Here is a 17359-nt window from a genome sequence, read left to right as displayed (position 1 = left end):
CCTCTTTTAACAGAAGAATGCAACTGCAGGTCTTGCTTCTCAGCAAGGTACCTACATATAGAAACCTTGGTGCACTCTTGCTAAATCTGCTGGAATGTGTCTTCTATTGTGCCCAGGGTGGTTGTGTATTTGGGGATTCAGGGAAGCAAGGGAGCAGTCTAATGCACTGCAGTGCTAAGAGAGGCATGCCTTTTTCAGAAAAAAGTTCAGGTTTTCTGCCAATCAGAAAAAAATAGCAATGCAATCAGGCCAAAGGCAGAACACACATGCCAGTGAGTCTCTGTGGCGCAATTGGTTAGCGCGTTCGGCTGTTAACCGAAAAGACGCTGCTGTTTTTGGCACAAAGACACAGAGTGTTCCACTCAGTAAACCTGAGTCATTTCTCCCGTGTTCTCTGGGTTCAGCCTACTGTCCCCTTTTAACACAAGTGCGCAACTGTGGCTTTCTCCTCATAGCAAGTTATGCCTATACAGAGGACATTTGGTGCACTGTTGATGGGCTCTGTCCTCTACTAAATCCCCTGTGTTTGTGGATTAGGGGAGGTATGGAAGTGCTTGATACCCTGATTTGCTGTGGGAAAAAGAGCTATTTTAGAAATATTTTCAGGTTGCCTGGGAAGCATAAGCAAACAGCACACCAATCAGGCCCCTGTGTAAGGACTGCATGAGTCTCTGTGGCGCAATCGGTTACCGCTTTTGGCTGTTAACCGAAAGGTTGGTGGTTCAAGCCCACCCAAGGACTGTGCATTTTGGCTCAAAAATTCAGCGTGACCAACTATGGACTTCTGTTTACCTCTCGCAGGTCTCGTCTGCTGACGTCCAAAAAATCCAATAAACTGTAAGCAATTCTTCTCGCTTGCTTTAGTTTTTCAAAACTTGCCATTCAATTCATAAACATCAAGACTTCATGGGAAGGGTTTGGCTGCAGCGTGTACTGATGCACAGAAGGAAGCTATCCTAGCCAGTCTACTTAAAGAAGCAATGAGGCTCTGCAGGTGCATGTACGTCTCCTACCTTTATTCTGTCATCAGACACACCAGGTGGATTGCCACAAGGACCTCGTGGCGCAATGGTAGCGCGTCTGACTCCAGATCAGAAGGTTCTGTGTTCAAATCACAACGGGGTCATACTTGCTTTTCCCACTCTGAAATACAAAATTGCTCTTCAGTATCTCGTTATTTCAACCTGACTGCATCTTTGTGCTCTGGGCCTAGTTGTTCTGGCGTTTCGAATGTAAGCTTTGCAGCAGGGAAGTATCATATTGACAGACACCCATGAAGGACATGGTCAACCTTTAAAGCAGGCCAACCTCTATGTTTTACTGGATGCAGCAGAAGTATTTCCTCTTTACCATCTCTTCAAGTGGGCCTGACTGATGTGCTGTTTTGTGCACGCTACGTGGGCTTTGTAAAGCATACCTCTGCCATTTGCATGGCCTCCTAGGGCTGTCAATATTTTCGTGTAATCGCTGAATGCTGCAGTGTCCTGGGAACTCTAGGTGTGACTAAAGGATATATGTTGGGGCCCAGAAAGGGGGTCGGCAGTCTAGTGGCAATGCCCATCACTTTGCAGTTTGGGTTTATGAGTTCAGGTACCGGTCTGGTGTCGGAAACCTGTAAGCGCCCTCCCAATCAACTGTCGGTCCTGGATTGTGAGGATTTCCCCTTATACTGGTCTCAGTAGACACATTTCCATTTTACTTTTTCACTCTCGCATTGCCTATTTCTCTCTCTCTTATAGATACATTATAGACAAGAGAGACATTGTCAGCGAGAGGGTTGCACAGCACCTTCCCCCATTTCCCTAAGTGCATTGCATGGGGCTCTGGGAGGGGTGCACATTTGTCTGAAACACAAAGAACCACTGGCAATAAAAGGCGTAGGACCCCAGTTCGCATTTCTTAGAATTTGAGGAGGCACTCAGAGTTGTCTCGGGCGTGACTGTACCTTTCATAGGAGATGTGCTAATCCCCAAACCCTCTTCCTTTGTCCCAGTAATCTGTCCTAGGGCCTCTAGCAAGTTGTTTTCTGAAACAAAGCTTACCTGAACATCCTGTAAAATTGGTAACTTTTCAGTAGCAGTACAGTGCAGTATATAGCATTCCTGTTGCGCACAGCATCTAGATCCAAAAATTGCTTACTCTACCCCAGAAATTAGAATTCACCCAGTCAAACAGAGGGATCTATAAAGGTCATGGCAAGTAGTTAACATAAGCTACTTCCCCCAAGTTCTCTTGGTGCACTCTGCTGCCCTCTTTTAACAGAAGAATGCAACTGCAGGTCTTGCTTCTCAGCAAGGTACCTACATATAGAAGCCTTGGTGCACTCTTGCTAAATCTGCTGGAATGTGTCTTCTATTGTGCCCAAGGTGGTTGTGTATTTGGGGACTCAGGGAAGCAAGGGAGCAGTCTAATGCACTGCAGTGCTAAGAGAGGCATGCCTTTTTCAGAAAAAAGTTCAGGTTTTCTGCCAATCAGAAAAAAATAGCAATGCAATCAGGCCAAAGGCAGAACACACATGCCAGTGAGTCTCTGTGGCACAATTGGTTAGCGTGTTCGGCTGTTAACCGAAAAGACGCTGCTGTTTTTGGCACAAAGACACAGAGTGTTCCACTCAGTAAACCTGAGTCATTTCTCCCGTGTTCTCTGGGTTCAGCCTACTGTCCCCTTTTAACACAAGTGCGCAACTGTGGCTTTCTCCTCATAGCAAGTTATGCCTACACAGAGGACATTTGGTGCACTGTTGATGGGCTCTGTCCTCTACTAAATCCCCTGTGTTTGTGGATTAGGGGAGGTAGGGAAGTGCTTGATACCCTGATTTGCTGTGGGAAATAGAGCTATTTTAGAAATATTTTCAGGTTGCCTGGGAAGCATAAGCAAACAGCACACCAATCAGGCCCCAGTGTAAGCACTGCATGAGTCTCTGTGGCGCAATCGGTTAGCGCGTTCGGCTGTTAACCGAAAGGTTGGTGGTTCAAGCCCACCCAGGGACGATGCATTTTGGCTCAAAAATTCAGCATGACCAACTATGAACTTCTGTTTACCTCACGCAGGTCTCGTCTGCTGACGTCCAAAAAATCCAATAAACTGTAAGCAATTCTTCTCGCTTGCTTTAGTTTTTCAAAACTTGCCATTCAATTCATAAACATCAAGACTTCATGGGAAGGGTTTGGCTGCAGCGTGTACTGATGCACAGAAGGAATCTATCCTAGCCAGTCTACTTAAAGAAGCAATGAGGCTCTGCATGTCCATGTACGTCTCCTACCTTTATTCTGTCATCAGACACACCAGGTGGACTGCCGCAAGGACCTCGTGGCGCAATGGTAGCGCGTCTGACTCCAGATCAGAAGGTTGTGTGTTCAAATCACGTCGGGGGCATACTTCCTTTTCCCACTCTGAAATACAAAATTGCTCTTCAGTATCTCGTTATTTCAACCTGACTGCATCTTTGTGCTCTGGGCCTAGTTGTTCTGGCGTTTCGAATGTAAGCTTTGCAGCAGGGAAGTATCATATTGACAGACACCCATGAAGGACATGGTCAACCTTTAAAGCAGGCCAATCTCTATGTTTTACTGGATGCAGCAGAAGTATTTCCTCTTTACCATCTCTTCAAGTGGGCCTGACTGATGTGCTGTTTTGTGCACGCTACGTGGGCTTTGTAAAGCATACCTCTGCCATTTGCATGGCCTCCTAGCGCTGTCAATATTTTCGTGTAATCGCTGAATGCTGCACTGTCCTGGGAACTCTAGGTGTGACTAAAGGATATATGTTGGGGCCCCGAAAGGGGGTCGGCAGTCTAGTGGCAATGGGCATCACTTTGCAGTTTGGGTTTGTGAGTTCAGGTACCGGTCTGGTGTCGGAAACCTGTAAGCGCCCTCCCAATCAACTGTCGGTCCTGGATTGTGAGGATTTCCCCTTATAATGGTCTCAGTAGACACATTTCCATTTTACTTTTTCACTCTCGCATTGCCTATTTCTCTCTCTCTCATAGTTACATTATAGACAAGAGAGACATTGTCAGCGAGAGGGCTTCACAGCACCTTCCCCCCTTTCCCTAAGTGCATTGCAAGGGGCTCTGGGAGGCGTGCACATTTGTCTGAAACACAAAGATCCACTGGCAATAAAAAGCCTAGGTCCCTAGTTTGCATTTCTTAGAATTTGAGGTGACACTCAGAGTTGTCTCGGGCGCGACTGTACCTTTCATAGGAGATGTGCTAATCCCCAAACCCTCTTCCTTTGTCCCAGTTATCTGTCTTAGTGCCTCTAGCAAGTTGTTTTCTGAAACAAAGCTTACCTGAAAATCCTGTAAAATTGGTAACTTTTCAGTAGCAGTAAAGTGCAGTATATAGCATTCCTGTTGCGCACAGCATCTAGATCCAAAAATTGCTTACTCTACCCCAGAAATTAGAATTCACCCAGTCAAACAGAGGGATCTATAAAGGTCATGGCAAGTAGTTAACATAAGCTACTTCCCCAAAGTTCTCTTGGTGCACTCTGCTGCCCTCTTTTAACAGAAGAATGCAACTGCAGGTCTTGCTTCTCAGCAAGGTACCTACATATAGAAGCCTTGGTGCACTCTTGCTAAATCTGCTGGAATGTGTCTTCTATTGTGCCCAAGGTGGTTGTGTATTTGGGGACTCAGGGAAGCAAGGGAGCAGTCTAATGCACTGCAGTGCTAAGAGAGGCATGCCTTTTTCAGAAAAAAGTTCAGGTTTTCTGCCAATCAGAAAAAAATAGCAATGCAATCAGGCCAAAGGCAGAACACACATGCCAGTGAGTCTCTGTGGCACAATTGGTTAGCGTGTTCGGCTGTTAACCGAAAAGACGCTGCTGTTTTTGGCACAAAGACACAGAGTGTTCCACTCAGTAAACCTGAGTCATTTCTCCCGTGTTCTCTGGGTTCAGCCTACTGTCCCCTTTTAACACAAGTGCGCAACTGTGGCTTTCTCCTCATAGCAAGTTATGCCTACACAGAGGACATTTGGTGCACTGTTGATGGGCTCTGTCCTCTACTAAATCCCCTGTGTTTGTGGATTAGGGGAGGTAGGGAAGTGCTTGATACCCTGATTTGCTGTGGGAAATAGAGCTATTTTAGAAATATTTTCAGGTTGCCTGGGAAGCATAAGCAAACAGCACACCAATCAGGCCCCAGTGTAAGCACTGCATGAGTCTCTGTGGCGCAATCGGTTAGCGCGTTCGGCTGTTAACCGAAAGGTTGGTGGTTCAAGCCCACCCAGGGACGATGCATTTTGGCTCAAAAATTCAGCATGACCAACTATGAACTTCTGTTTACCTCACGCAGGTCTCGTCTGCTGACGTCCAAAAAATCCAATAAACTGTAAGCAATTCTTCTCGCTTGCTTTAGTTTTTCAAAACTTGCCATTCAATTCATAAACATCAAGACTTCATGGGAAGGGTTTGGCTGCAGCGTGTACTGATGCACAGAAGGAATCTATCCTAGCCAGTCTACTTAAAGAAGCAATGAGGCTCTGCATGTCCATGTACGTCTCCTACCTTTATTCTGTCATCAGACACACCAGGTGGACTGCCGCAAGGACCTCGTGGCGCAATGGTAGCGCGTCTGACTCCAGATCAGAAGGTTGTGTGTTCAAATCACGTCGGGGGCATACTTCCTTTTCCCACTCTGAAATACAAAATTGCTCTTCAGTATCTCGTTATTTCAACCTGACTGCATCTTTGTGCTCTGGGCCTAGTTGTTCTGGCGTTTCGAATGTAAGCTTTGCAGCAGGGAAGTATCATATTGACAGACACCCATGAAGGACATGGTCAACCTTTAAAGCAGGCCAATCTCTATGTTTTACTGGATGCAGCAGAAGTATTTCCTCTTTACCATCTCTTCAAGTGGGCCTGACTGATGTGCTGTTTTGTGCACGCTACGTGGGCTTTGTAAAGCATACCTCTGCCATTTGCATGGCCTCCTAGCGCTGTCAATATTTTCGTGTAATCGCTGAATGCTGCACTGTCCTGGGAACTCTAGGTGTGACTAAAGGATATATGTTGGGGCCCCGAAAGGGGGTCGGCAGTCTAGTGGCAATGGGCATCACTTTGCAGTTTGGGTTTGTGAGTTCAGGTACCGGTCTGGTGTCGGAAACCTGTAAGCGCCCTCCCAATCAACTGTCGGTCCTGGATTGTGAGGATTTCCCCTTATAATGGTCTCAGTAGACACATTTCCATTTTACTTTTTCACTCTCGCATTGCCTATTTCTCTCTCTCTCATAGTTACATTATAGACAAGAGAGACATTGTCAGCGAGAGGGCTTCACAGCACCTTCCCCCCTTTCCCTAAGTGCATTGCAAGGGGCTCTGGGAGGCGTGCACATTTGTCTGAAACACAAAGATCCACTGGCAATAAAAAGCCTAGGTCCCTAGTTTGCATTTCTTAGAATTTGAGGTGACACTCAGAGTTGTCTCGGGCGCGACTGTACCTTTCATAGGAGATGTGCTAATCCCCAAACCCTCTTCCTTTGTCCCAGTTATCTGTCTTAGTGCCTCTAGCAAGTTGTTTTCTGAAACAAAGCTTACCTGAAAATCCTGTAAAATTGGTAACTTTTCAGTAGCAGTAAAGTGCAGTATATAGCATTCCTGTTGCGCACAGCATCTAGATCCAAAAATTGCTTACTCTACCCCAGAAATTAGAATTCACCCAGTCAAACAGAGGGATCTATAAAGGTCATGGCAAGTAGTTAACATAAGCTACTTCCCCAAAGTTCTCTTGGTGCACTCTGCTGCCCTCTTTTAACAGAAGAATGCAACTGCAGGTCTTGCTTCTCAGCAAGGTACCTACATATAGAAGCCTTGGTGCACTCTTGCTAAATCTGCTGGAATGTGTCTTCTATTGTGCCCAAGGTGGTTGTGTATTTGGGGACTCAGGGAAGCAAGGGAGCAGTCTAATGCACTGCAGTGCTAAGAGAGGCATGCCTTTTTCAGAAAAAAGTTCAGGTTTTCTGCCAATCAGAAAAAAATAGCAATGCAATCAGGCCAAAGGCAGAACACACATGCCAGTGAGTCTCTGTGGCACAATTGGTTAGCGTGTTCGGCTGTTAACCGAAAAGACGCTGCTGTTTTTGGCACAAAGACACAGAGTGTTCCACTCAGTAAACCTGAGTCATTTCTCCCGTGTTCTCTGGGTTCAGCCTACTGTCCCCTTTTAACACAAGTGCACAACTGTGGCTTTCTCCTCATAGCAATTTATGCCTACACAGAGGACATTTGGTGCACTGTTGATGGGCTCTGTCCTCTACTAAATCCCCTGTGCTTGTGGATTAGGGGAGGTAGGGAAGTGCTTGATACCCTGATTTGCTGTGGGAAATAGAGCTATTTTAGAAATATTTTCAGGTTGCCTGGGAAGCATAAGCAAACAGCACACCAATCAGGCCCCAGTGTAAGCACTGCATGAGTCTCTGTGGCGCAATCGGTTAGCGCGTTTGGCTGTTAACCGAAAGGTTGGTGGTTCAAGCCCACCCAGGGACGATGCATTTTGGCTCAAAAATTCAGCATGACCAACTATGAACTTCTGTTTACCTCACGCAGGTCTCGTCTGCTGACGTCCAAAAAATCCAATAAACTGTAAGCAATTCTTCTCGCTTGCTTTAGTTTTTCAAAACTTGCCATTCAATTCATAAACATCAAGACTTCATGGGAAGGGTTTGGCTGCAGCGTGTACTGATGCACAGAAGGAATCTATCCTAGCCAGTCTACTTAAAGAAGCAATGAGGCTCTGCATGTCCATGTACGTCTCCTACCTTTATTCTGTCATCAGACACACCAGGTGGACTGCCGCAAGGACCTCGTGGCGCAATGGTAGCGCGTCTGACTCCAGATCAGAAGGTTGTGTGTTCAAATCACGTCGGGGGCATACTTCCTTTTCCCACTCTGAAATACAAAATTGCTCTTCAGTATCTCGTTATTTCAACCTGACTGCATCTTTGTGCTCTGGGCCTAGTTGTTCTGGCGTTTCGAATGTAAGCTTTGCAGCAGGGAAGTATCATATTGACAGACACCCATGAAGGACATGGTCAACCTTTAAAGCAGGCCAATCTCTATGTTTTACTGGATGCAGCAGAAGTATTTCCTCTTTACCATCTCTTCAAGTGGGCCTGACTGATGTGCTGTTTTGTGCACGCTACGTGGGCTTTGTAAAGCATACCTCTGCCATTTGCATGGCCTCCTAGCGCTGTCAATATTTTCGTGTAATCGCTGAATGCTGCACTGTCCTGGGAACTCTAGGTGTGACTAAAGGATATATGCTGGGGCCCCGAAAGGGGGTCGGCAGTCTAGTGGCAATGCCCATCACTTTGCAGTTTGGGTTTGTGAGTTCAGGTACCGGTCTGGTGTCGGAAACCTGTAAGCGCCCTCCCAATCAACTGTCGGTCCTGGATTGTGAGGATTTCCCCTTATACTGGTCTCAGTAGACACATTTCCATTTTACTTTTTCACTCTCGCATTGCCTATTTCTCTCTCTCTCATAGATACATTATAGACAAGAGAGACATTGTCAGCGAGAGGGTTTCACAGCACCTTCCCCCATTTCCCTAAGTGCATTGCAAGGGGCTCTGGGAGGCGTGCACATTTGTCTGAAACACAAAGATCCACTGGCAATAAAAAGCCTAGGTCCCTAGTTTGCATTTCTTAGAATTTGAGGTGACACTCAGAGTTGTCTCGGGCGCGACTGTACCTTTCATAGGAGATGTGCTAATCCCCAAACCCTCTTCCTTTGTCCCAGTTATCTGTCTTAGTGCCTCTAGCAAGTTGTTTTCTGAAACAAAGCTTACCTGAAAATCCTGTAAAATTGGTAACTTTTCAGTAGCAGTAAAGTGCAGTATATAGCATTCCTGTTGCGCACAGCATCTAGATCCAAAAATTGCTTACTCTACCCCAGAAATTAGAATTCACCCAGTCAAACAGAGGGATCTATAAAGAGCATGGCAAGTAGTTAACATAAGCTACTTCCCCCAAGTTCTCTTGGTGCACTCTGCTGCCCTCTTTTAACAGAAGAATGCAACTGCAGGTCTTGCTTCTCAGCAAGGTACCTACATATAGAATCCTTGGTGCACTCTTGCTAAATCTGCTGGAATGTGTCTTCTATTGTGCCCAAGGTGGTTGTGTATTTGGGGACTCAGGGAAGCAAGGGAGCAGTCTAATGCACTGCAGTGCTAAGAGAGGCATGTCTTTTTCAGAAAAAAGTTCAGGTTTTCTGCCAATCAGAAAAAAATAGCAATGCAATCAGGCCAAAGGCAGAACACACATGCCAGTGAGTCTCTGTTGCACAATTGGTTAGCGCGTTCGGCTGTTAACCGAAAAGACGCTGCTGTTTTTGGCACAAAGACACAGAGTGTTCCACTCAGTAAACCTGAGTCATTTCTCCCATGTTCTCTGGGTTCAGCCTACTGTCCCCTTTTAACACAAGTGCGCAACTGTGGCTTTCTCCTCATAGCAAGTTATGCCTACACAGAGGACATTTGGTGCACTGTTGATGGGCTCTGTCCTCTACTAAATCCCCTGTGTTTGTGGATTAGGGGAGGTAGGGAAGTGCTTGATACCCTGATTTGCTGTGGGAAATAGAGCTATTTTAGAAATATTTTCAGGTTGCCTGGGAAGCATAAGCAAACAGCACACCAATCAGGCCCCAGTGTAAGCACTGCATGAGTCTCTGTGGCGCAATCGGTTAGTGCGTTCGGCTGTTAACCGAAAGGTTGGTGCTTCAAGCCCACCCAGGGACGATGCATTTTGGCTCAAAAATTCAGCATGACCAACTATGAACTTCTGTTTACCTCTCGCAGGTCTCGTCTGCTGACGTCCAAAAAATCCAATAAACTGTAAGCAATTCTTCTCGCTTGCTTTAGTTTTTCAAAACTTGCCATTCAATTCATAAACATCAAGACTTCATGGGAAGGGTTTGGCTGCAGCGTGTACTGATGCACAGAAGGAAGCTATCCTAGCCAGTCTACTTAAAGAAGCAATGAGGCTCTGCAGGTCCATGTACGTCTCCTACCTTTATTCTGTCATCAGACACACCAGGTGGATTGCCACAAGGACCTCGTGGCGCAATGGTAGCGCGTCTGACTCCAGATCAGAAGGTTGTGTGTTCAAATCACGTCGGGGGCATACTTCCTTTTCCCACTCTGAAATACAAAATTGCTCTTCAGTATCTCGTTATTTCAACCTGACTGCATCTTTGTGCTCTGGGCCTAGTTGTTCTGGCGTTTCGAATGTAAGCTTTGCAGCAGGGAAGTATCATATTGACAGACACCCATGAAGGACATGGTCAACCTTTAAAGCAGGCCAATCTCTATGTTTTACTGGATGCAGCAGAAGTATTTCCTCTTTACCATCTCTTCAAGTGGGCCTGACTGATGTGCTGTTTTGTGCACGCTACGTGGGCTTTGTAAAGCATACCTCTGCCATTTGCATGGCCTCCTAGCGCTGTCAATATTTTCGTGTAATCGCTGAATGCTGCACTGTCCTGGGAACTCTAGGTGTGACTAAAGGATATATGCTGGGGCCCCGAAAGGGGGTCGGCAGTCTAGTGGCAATGCCCATCACTTTGCAGTTTGGGTTTGTGAGTTCAGGTACCGGTCTGGTGTCGGAAACCTGTAAGCGCCCTCCCAATCAACTGTCGGTCCTGGATTGTGAGGATTTCCCCTTATACTGGTCTCAGTAGACACATTTCCATTTTACTTTTTCACTCTCGCATTGCCTATTTCTCGCTCTCTCATAGATACATTATAGACAAGAGAGACATTGTCAGCGAGAGGGTTTCACAGCACCTTCCCCCATTTCCCTAAGTGCATTGCAAGGGGCTCTGGGAGGCGTGCACATTTGTCTGAAACACAAAGATCCACTGGCAATAAAAAGCGTAGGTCCCTAGTTTGCATTTCTTAGAATTTGAGGTGACACTCAGAGTTGTCTCGGGCGTGACTGTACCTTTCATAGGAGATGTGCTAATCCCCAAACCCTCTTCCTTTGTCCCAGTAATCTGTCTTAGTGCCTCTAGCAAGTTGTTTTCTGAAACAAAGCTTACCTGAACATCCTGTAAAATTGGTAACTTTTCAGTAGCAGTACAGTGCAGTATATAGCATTCCTGTTGCGCACAGCATCTAGATCCAAAAATTGCTTACTCTACCCCAGAAATTAGAATTCACCCAGTCAAACAGAGGGATCTATAAAGAGCATGGCAAGTAGTTAACATAAGCTACTTCCCCCAAGTTCTCTTGGTGCACTCTGCTGCCCTCTTTTAACAGAAGAATGCAACTGCAGGTCTTGCTTCTCAGCAAGGTACCTACATATAGAAACCTTGGTGCACTCTTGCTAAATCTGCTGGAATGTGTCTTCTATTGTGCCCAGGGTGGTTGTGTATTTGGGGATTCAGGGAAGCAAGGGAGCAGTCTAATGCACTGCAGTGCTAAGAGAGGCATGCCTTTTTCAGAAAAAAGTTCAGGTTTTCTGCCAATCAGAAAAAAATAGCAATGCAATCAGGCCAAAGGCAGAACACACATGCCAGTGAGTCTCTGTGGCGCAATTGGTTAGCGCGTTCGGCTGTTAACCGAAAAGACGCTGCTGTTTTTGGCACAAAGACACAGAGTGTTCCACTCAGTAAACCTGAGTCATTTCTCCCGTGTTCTCTGGGTTCAGCCTACTGTCCCCTTTTAACACAAGTGCGCAACTGTGGCTTTCTCCTCATAGCAAGTTATGCCTATACAGAGGACATTTGGTGCACTGTTGATGGGCTCTGTCCTCTACTAAATCCCCTGTGTTTGTGGATTAGGGGAGGTATGGAAGTGCTTGATACCCTGATTTGCCGTGGGAAAAAGAGCTATTTTAGAAATATTTTCAGGTTGCCTGGGAAGCATAAGCAAACAGCACACCAATCAGGCCCCTGTGTAAGGACTGCATGAGTCTCTGTGGCGCAATCGGTTACCGCTTTTGGCTGTTAACCGAAAGGTTGGTGGTTCAAGCCCACCCAGGGACTGTGCATTTTGGCTCAAAAATTCAGCGTGACCAACAATGGACTTCTGTTTACCTCTCGCAGGTCTCGTCTGCTGACGTCCAAAAAATCCAATAAACTGTAAGCAATTCTTCTCGCTTGCTTTAGTTTTTCAAAACTTGCCATTCAATTCATAAACATCAAGACTTCATGGGAAGGGTTTGGCTGCAGCGTGTACTGATGCACAGAAGGAATCTATCCTAGCCAGTCTACTTAAAGAAGCAATGAGGCTCTGCAGGTCCATGTACGTCTCCTACCTTTATTCTGTCATCAGACACACCAGGTGGACTGCCGCAAGGACCTCGTGGTGCAATGGTAGCGCGTCTGACTCCAGATCAGAAGGTTGTGTGTTCAAATCACGTCGGGGTCATACTTCCTTTTCCCACTCTGAAATACAAAATTGCTCTTCAGTATCTCGTTATTTCAACCTGACTGCATCTTTGTGCTCTGGGCCTAGTTGTTCTGGCGTTTCGAATGTAAGCTTTGCAGCAGGGAAGTATCATATTGACAGACACCCATGAAGGACATGGTCAACCTTTAAAGCAGGCCAATCTCTATGTTTTACTGGATGCAGCAGAAGTATTTCCTCTTTACCATCTCTTCAAGTGGGCCTGACTGATGTGCTGTTTTGTGCACGCTACGTGGGCTTTGTAAAGCATACCTCTGCCATTTGCATGGCCTCCTAGCGCTGTCAATATTTTCGTGTAATCGCTGAATGCTGCACTGTCCTGGGAACTCTAGGTGTGACTAAAGGATATATGCTGGGGCCCCGAAAGGGGGTCGGCAGTCTAGTGGCAATGCCCATCACTTTGCAGTTTGGGTTTGTGAGTTCAGGTACCGGTCTGGTGTCGGAAACCTGTAAGCGCCCTCCCAATCAACTGTCGGTCCTGGATTGTGAGGATTTCCCCTTATACTGGTCTCAGTAGACACATTTCCATTTTACTTTTTCACTCTCGCATTGCCTATTTCTCTCTCTCTCATAGATACATTATAGACAAGAGAGACATTGTCAGCGAGAGGGTTTCACAGCACCTTCCCCCATTTCCCTAAGTGCATTGCAAGGGGCTCTGGGAGGCGTGCACATTTGTCTGAAACACAAAGATCCACTGGCAATAAAAAGCGTAGGTCCCTAGTTTGCATTTCTTAGAATTTGAGGTGACACTCAGAGTTGTCTCGGGCGTGACTGTACCTTTCATAGGAGATGTGCTAATCCCCAAACCCTCTTCCTTTGTCCCAGTAATCTGTCTTAGTGCCTCTAGCAAGTTGTTTTCTGAAACAAAGCTTACCTGAACATCCTGTAAAATTGGTAACTTTTCAGTAGCAGTACAGTGCAGTATATAGCATTCCTGTTGCGCACAGCATCTAGATCCAAAAATTGCTTACTCTACCCCAGAAATTAGAATTCACCCAGTCAAACAGAGGGATCTATAAAGAGCATGGCAAGTAGTTAACATAAGCTACTTCCCCCAAGTTCTCTTGGTGCACTCTGCTGCCCTCTTTTAACAGAAGAATGCAACTGCAGGTCTTGCTTCTCAGCAAGGTACCTACATATAGAAACCTTGGTGCACTCTTGCTAAATCTGCTGGAATGTGTCTTCTATTGTGCCCAGGGTGGTTGTGTATTTGGGGATTCAGGGAAGCAAGGGAGCAGTCTAATGCACTGCAGTGCTAAGAGAGGCATGCCTTTTTCAGAAAAAAGTTCAGGTTTTCTGCCAATCAGAAAAAAATAGCAATGCAATCAGGCCAAAGGCAGAACACACATGCCAGTGAGTCTCTGTGGCGCAATTGGTTAGCGCGTTCGGCTGTTAACCGAAAAGACGCTGCTGTTTTTGGCACAAAGACACAGAGTGTTCCACTCAGTAAACCTGAGTCATTTCTCCCGTGTTCTCTGGGTTCAGCCTACTGTCCCCTTTTAACACAAGTGCGCAACTGTGGCTTTCTCCTCATAGCAAGTTATGCCTATACAGAGGACATTTGGTGCACTGTTGATGGGCTCTGTCCTCTACTAAATCCCCTGTGTTTGTGGATTAGGGGAGGTATGGAAGTGCTTGATACCCTGATTTGCTGTGGGAAAAAGAGCTATTTTAGAAATATTTTCAGGTTGCCTGGGAAGCATAAGCAAACAGCACACCAATCAGGCCCCTGTGTAAAGACTGCATGAGTCTCTGTGGCGCAATCGGTTACCGCTTTTGGCTGTTAACCGAAAGGTTGGTGGTTCAAGCCCACCCAAGGACTGTGCATTTTGGCTCAAAAATTCAGCGTGACCAACTATGGACTTCTGTTTACCTCTCGCAGGTCTCGTCTGCTGACGTCCAAAAAATCCAATAAACTGTAAGCAATTCTTCTCGCTTGCTTTAGTTTTTCAAAACTTGCCATTCAATTCATAAACATCAAGACTTCATGGGAAGGGTTTGGCTGCAGCGTGTACTGATGCACAGAAGGAAGCTATCCTAGCCAGTCTACTTAAAGAAGCAATGAGGCTCTGCAGGTGCATGTACGTCTCCTACCTTTATTCTGTCATCAGACACACCAGGTGGATTGCCACAAGGACCTCGTGGCGCAATGGTAGCGCGTCTGACTCCAGATCAGAAGGTTCTGTGTTCAAATCACAACGGGGTCATACTTGCTTTTCCCACTCTGAAATACAAAATTGCTCTTCAGTATCTCGTTATTTCAACCTGACTGCATCTTTGTGCTCTGGGCCTAGTTGTTCTGGCGTTTCGAATGTAAGCTTTGCAGCAGGGAAGTATCATATTGACAGACACCCATGAAGGACATGGTCAACCTTTAAAGCAGGCCAACCTCTATGTTTTACTGGATGCAGCAGAAGTATTTCCTCTTTACCATCTCTTCAAGTGGGCCTGACTGATGTGCTGTTTTGTGCACGCTACGTGGGCTTTGTAAAGCATACCTCTGCCATTTGCATGGCCTCCTAGGGCTGTCAATATTTTCGTGTAATCGCTGAATGCTGCAGTGTCCTGGGAACTCTAGGTGTGACTAAAGGATATATGTTGGGGCCCAGAAAGGGGGTCGGCAGTCTAGTGGCAATGCCCATCACTTTGCAGTTTGGGTTTATGAGTTCAGGTACCGGTCTGGTGTCGGAAACCTGTAAGCGCCCTCCCAATCAACTGTCGGTCCTGGATTGTGAGGATTTCCCCTTATACTGGTCTCAGTAGACACATTTCCATTTTACTTTTTCACTCTCGCATTGCCTATTTCTCTCTCTCTTATAGATACATTATAGACAAGAGAGACATTGTCAGCGAGAGGGTTGCACAGCACCTTCCCCCATTTCCCTAAGTGCATTGCATGGGGCTCTGGGAGGGGTGCACATTTGTCTGAAACACAAAGAACCACTGGCAATAAAAGGCGTAGGACCCCAGTTCGCATTTCTTAGAATTTGAGGAGGCACTCAGAGTTGTCTCGGGCGTGACTGTACCTTTCATAGGAGATGTGCTAATCCCCAAACCCTCTTCCTTTGTCCCAGTAATCTGTCCTAGGGCCTCTAGCAAGTTGTTTTCTGAAACAAAGCTTACCTGAACATCCTGTAAAATTGGTAACTTTTCAGTAGCAGTACAGTGCAGTATATAGCATTCCTGTTGCGCACAGCATCTAGATCCAAAAATTGCTTACTCTACCCCAGAAATTAGAATTCACCCAGTCAAACAGAGGGATCTATAAAGGTCATGGCAAGTAGTTAACATAAGCTACTTCCCCCAAGTTCTCTTGGTGCACTCTGCTGCCCTCTTTTAACAGAAGAATGCAACTGCAGGTCTTGCTTCTCAGCAAGGTACCTACATATAGAAGCCTTGGTGCACTCTTGCTAAATCTGCTGGAATGTGTCTTCTATTGTGCCCAAGGTGGTTGTGTATTTGGGGACTCAGGGAAGCAAGGGAGCAGTCTAATGCACTGCAGTGCTAAGAGAGGCATGCCTTTTTCAGAAAAAAGTTCAGGTTTTCTGCCAATCAGAAAAAAATAGCAATGCAATCAGGCCAAAGGCAGAACACACATGCCAGTGAGTCTCTGTGGCACAATTGGTTAGCGTGTTCGGCTGTTAACCGAAAAGACGCTGCTGTTTTTGGCACAAAGACACAGAGTGTTCCACTCAGTAAACCTGAGTCATTTCTCCCGTGTTCTCTGGGTTCAGCCTACTGTCCCCTTTTAACACAAGTGCGCAACTGTGGCTTTCTCCTCATAGCAAGTTATGCCTACACAGAGGACATTTGGTGCACTGTTGATGGGCTCTGTCCTCTACTAAATCCCCTGTGTTTGTGGATTAGGGGAGGTAGGGAAGTGCTTGATACCCTGATTTGCTGTGGGAAATAGAGCTATTTTAGAAATATTTTCAGGTTGCCTGGGAAGCATAAGCAAACAGCACACCAATCAGGCCCCAGTGTAAGCACTGCATGAGTCTCTGTGGCGCAATCGGTTAGCGCGTTCGGCTGTTAACCGAAAGGTTGGTGGTTCAAGCCCACCCAGGGACGATGCATTTTGGCTCAAAAATTCAGCATGACCAACTATGAACTTCTGTTTACCTCACGCAGGTCTCGTCTGCTGACGTCCAAAAAATCCAATAAACTGTAAGCAATTCTTCTCGCTTGCTTTAGTTTTTCAAAACTTGCCATTCAATTCATAAACATCAAGACTTCATGGGAAGGGTTTGGCTGCAGCGTGTACTGATGCACAGAAGGAATCTATCCTAGCCAGTCTACTTAAAGAAGCAATGAGGCTCTGCATGTCCATGTACGTCTCCTACCTTTATTCTGTCATCAGACACACCAGGTGGACTGCCGCAAGGACCTCGTGGCGCAATGGTAGCGCGTCTGACTCCAGATCAGAAGGTTGTGTGTTCAAATCACGTCGGGGGCATACTTCCTTTTCCCACTCTGAAATACAAAATTGCTCTTCAGTATCTCGTTATTTCAACCTGACTGCATCTTTGTGCTCTGGGCCTAGTTGTTCTGGCGTTTCGAATGTAAGCTTTGCAGCAGGGAAGTATCATATTGACAGACACCCATGAAGGACATGGTCAACCTTTAAAGCAGGCCAATCTCTATGTTTTACTGGATGCAGCAGAAGTATTTCCTCTTTACCATCTCTTCAAGTGGGCCTGACTGATGTGCTGTTTTGTGCACGCTACGTGGGCTTTGTAAAGCATACCTCTGCCATTTGCATGGCCTCCTAGCGCTGTCAATATTTTCGTGTAATCGCTGAATGCTGCACTGTCCTGGGAACTCTAGGTGTGACTAAAGGATATATGTTGGGGCCCCGAAAGGGGGTCGGCAGTCTAGTGGCAATGGGCATCACTTTGCAGTTTGGGTTTGTGAGTTCAGGTACCGGTCTGGTGTCGGAAACCTGT

General features: G+C 46.2%; 12 non-coding genes across 12 annotated transcripts; all 12 read left to right on the top strand.

The window, feature by feature from the left end:
* The first annotated feature begins 1054 nt into the window (after positions 1-1054).
* On the top strand, positions 1055-1126 carry TRNAW-CCA (transfer RNA tryptophan (anticodon CCA)). The gene has a single exon. It is a non-coding gene; the product is annotated as a tRNA-Trp (tRNA).
* Positions 1127-2916: 1790 nt separating this feature from the next.
* TRNAN-GUU (transfer RNA asparagine (anticodon GUU)) lies at positions 2917-2990 on the top strand. The gene has a single exon. It is a non-coding gene; the product is annotated as a tRNA-Asn (tRNA).
* A 313-nt stretch (positions 2991-3303) lies between these two features.
* Positions 3304-3375, top strand: TRNAW-CCA (transfer RNA tryptophan (anticodon CCA)). Its single transcript has one exon. It is a non-coding gene; the product is annotated as a tRNA-Trp (tRNA).
* Positions 3376-5165: 1790 nt separating this feature from the next.
* Positions 5166-5239, top strand: TRNAN-GUU (transfer RNA asparagine (anticodon GUU)). The gene has a single exon. It is a non-coding gene; the product is annotated as a tRNA-Asn (tRNA).
* A 313-nt stretch (positions 5240-5552) lies between these two features.
* On the top strand, positions 5553-5624 carry TRNAW-CCA (transfer RNA tryptophan (anticodon CCA)). Its single transcript has one exon. It is a non-coding gene; the product is annotated as a tRNA-Trp (tRNA).
* Positions 5625-7414: 1790 nt separating this feature from the next.
* On the top strand, positions 7415-7488 carry TRNAN-GUU (transfer RNA asparagine (anticodon GUU)). The gene has a single exon. It is a non-coding gene; the product is annotated as a tRNA-Asn (tRNA).
* A 313-nt stretch (positions 7489-7801) lies between these two features.
* On the top strand, positions 7802-7873 carry TRNAW-CCA (transfer RNA tryptophan (anticodon CCA)). The gene has a single exon. It is a non-coding gene; the product is annotated as a tRNA-Trp (tRNA).
* Positions 7874-10050: 2177 nt separating this feature from the next.
* TRNAW-CCA (transfer RNA tryptophan (anticodon CCA)) lies at positions 10051-10122 on the top strand. Its single transcript has one exon. It is a non-coding gene; the product is annotated as a tRNA-Trp (tRNA).
* A 2177-nt stretch (positions 10123-12299) lies between these two features.
* TRNAW-CCA (transfer RNA tryptophan (anticodon CCA)) lies at positions 12300-12371 on the top strand. Its single transcript has one exon. It is a non-coding gene; the product is annotated as a tRNA-Trp (tRNA).
* A 2177-nt stretch (positions 12372-14548) lies between these two features.
* Positions 14549-14620, top strand: TRNAW-CCA (transfer RNA tryptophan (anticodon CCA)). The gene has a single exon. It is a non-coding gene; the product is annotated as a tRNA-Trp (tRNA).
* Positions 14621-16410: 1790 nt separating this feature from the next.
* TRNAN-GUU (transfer RNA asparagine (anticodon GUU)) lies at positions 16411-16484 on the top strand. The gene has a single exon. It is a non-coding gene; the product is annotated as a tRNA-Asn (tRNA).
* A 313-nt stretch (positions 16485-16797) lies between these two features.
* On the top strand, positions 16798-16869 carry TRNAW-CCA (transfer RNA tryptophan (anticodon CCA)). The gene has a single exon. It is a non-coding gene; the product is annotated as a tRNA-Trp (tRNA).
* The last annotated feature ends 490 nt before the right edge of the window (positions 16870-17359 follow it).

This window comes from Ambystoma mexicanum, chromosome 11 (genome assembly GCF_040938575.1).
Source record: "Ambystoma mexicanum isolate Mex_15411 chromosome 11, UKY_AmexF1_1, whole genome shotgun sequence".
Lineage (NCBI taxonomy): Eukaryota > Metazoa > Chordata > Amphibia > Caudata > Ambystomatidae > Ambystoma > Ambystoma mexicanum.
Note: the sequence above shows the minus strand (reverse complement) of the source record. Positions and strands in the feature narration are given on the sequence as shown.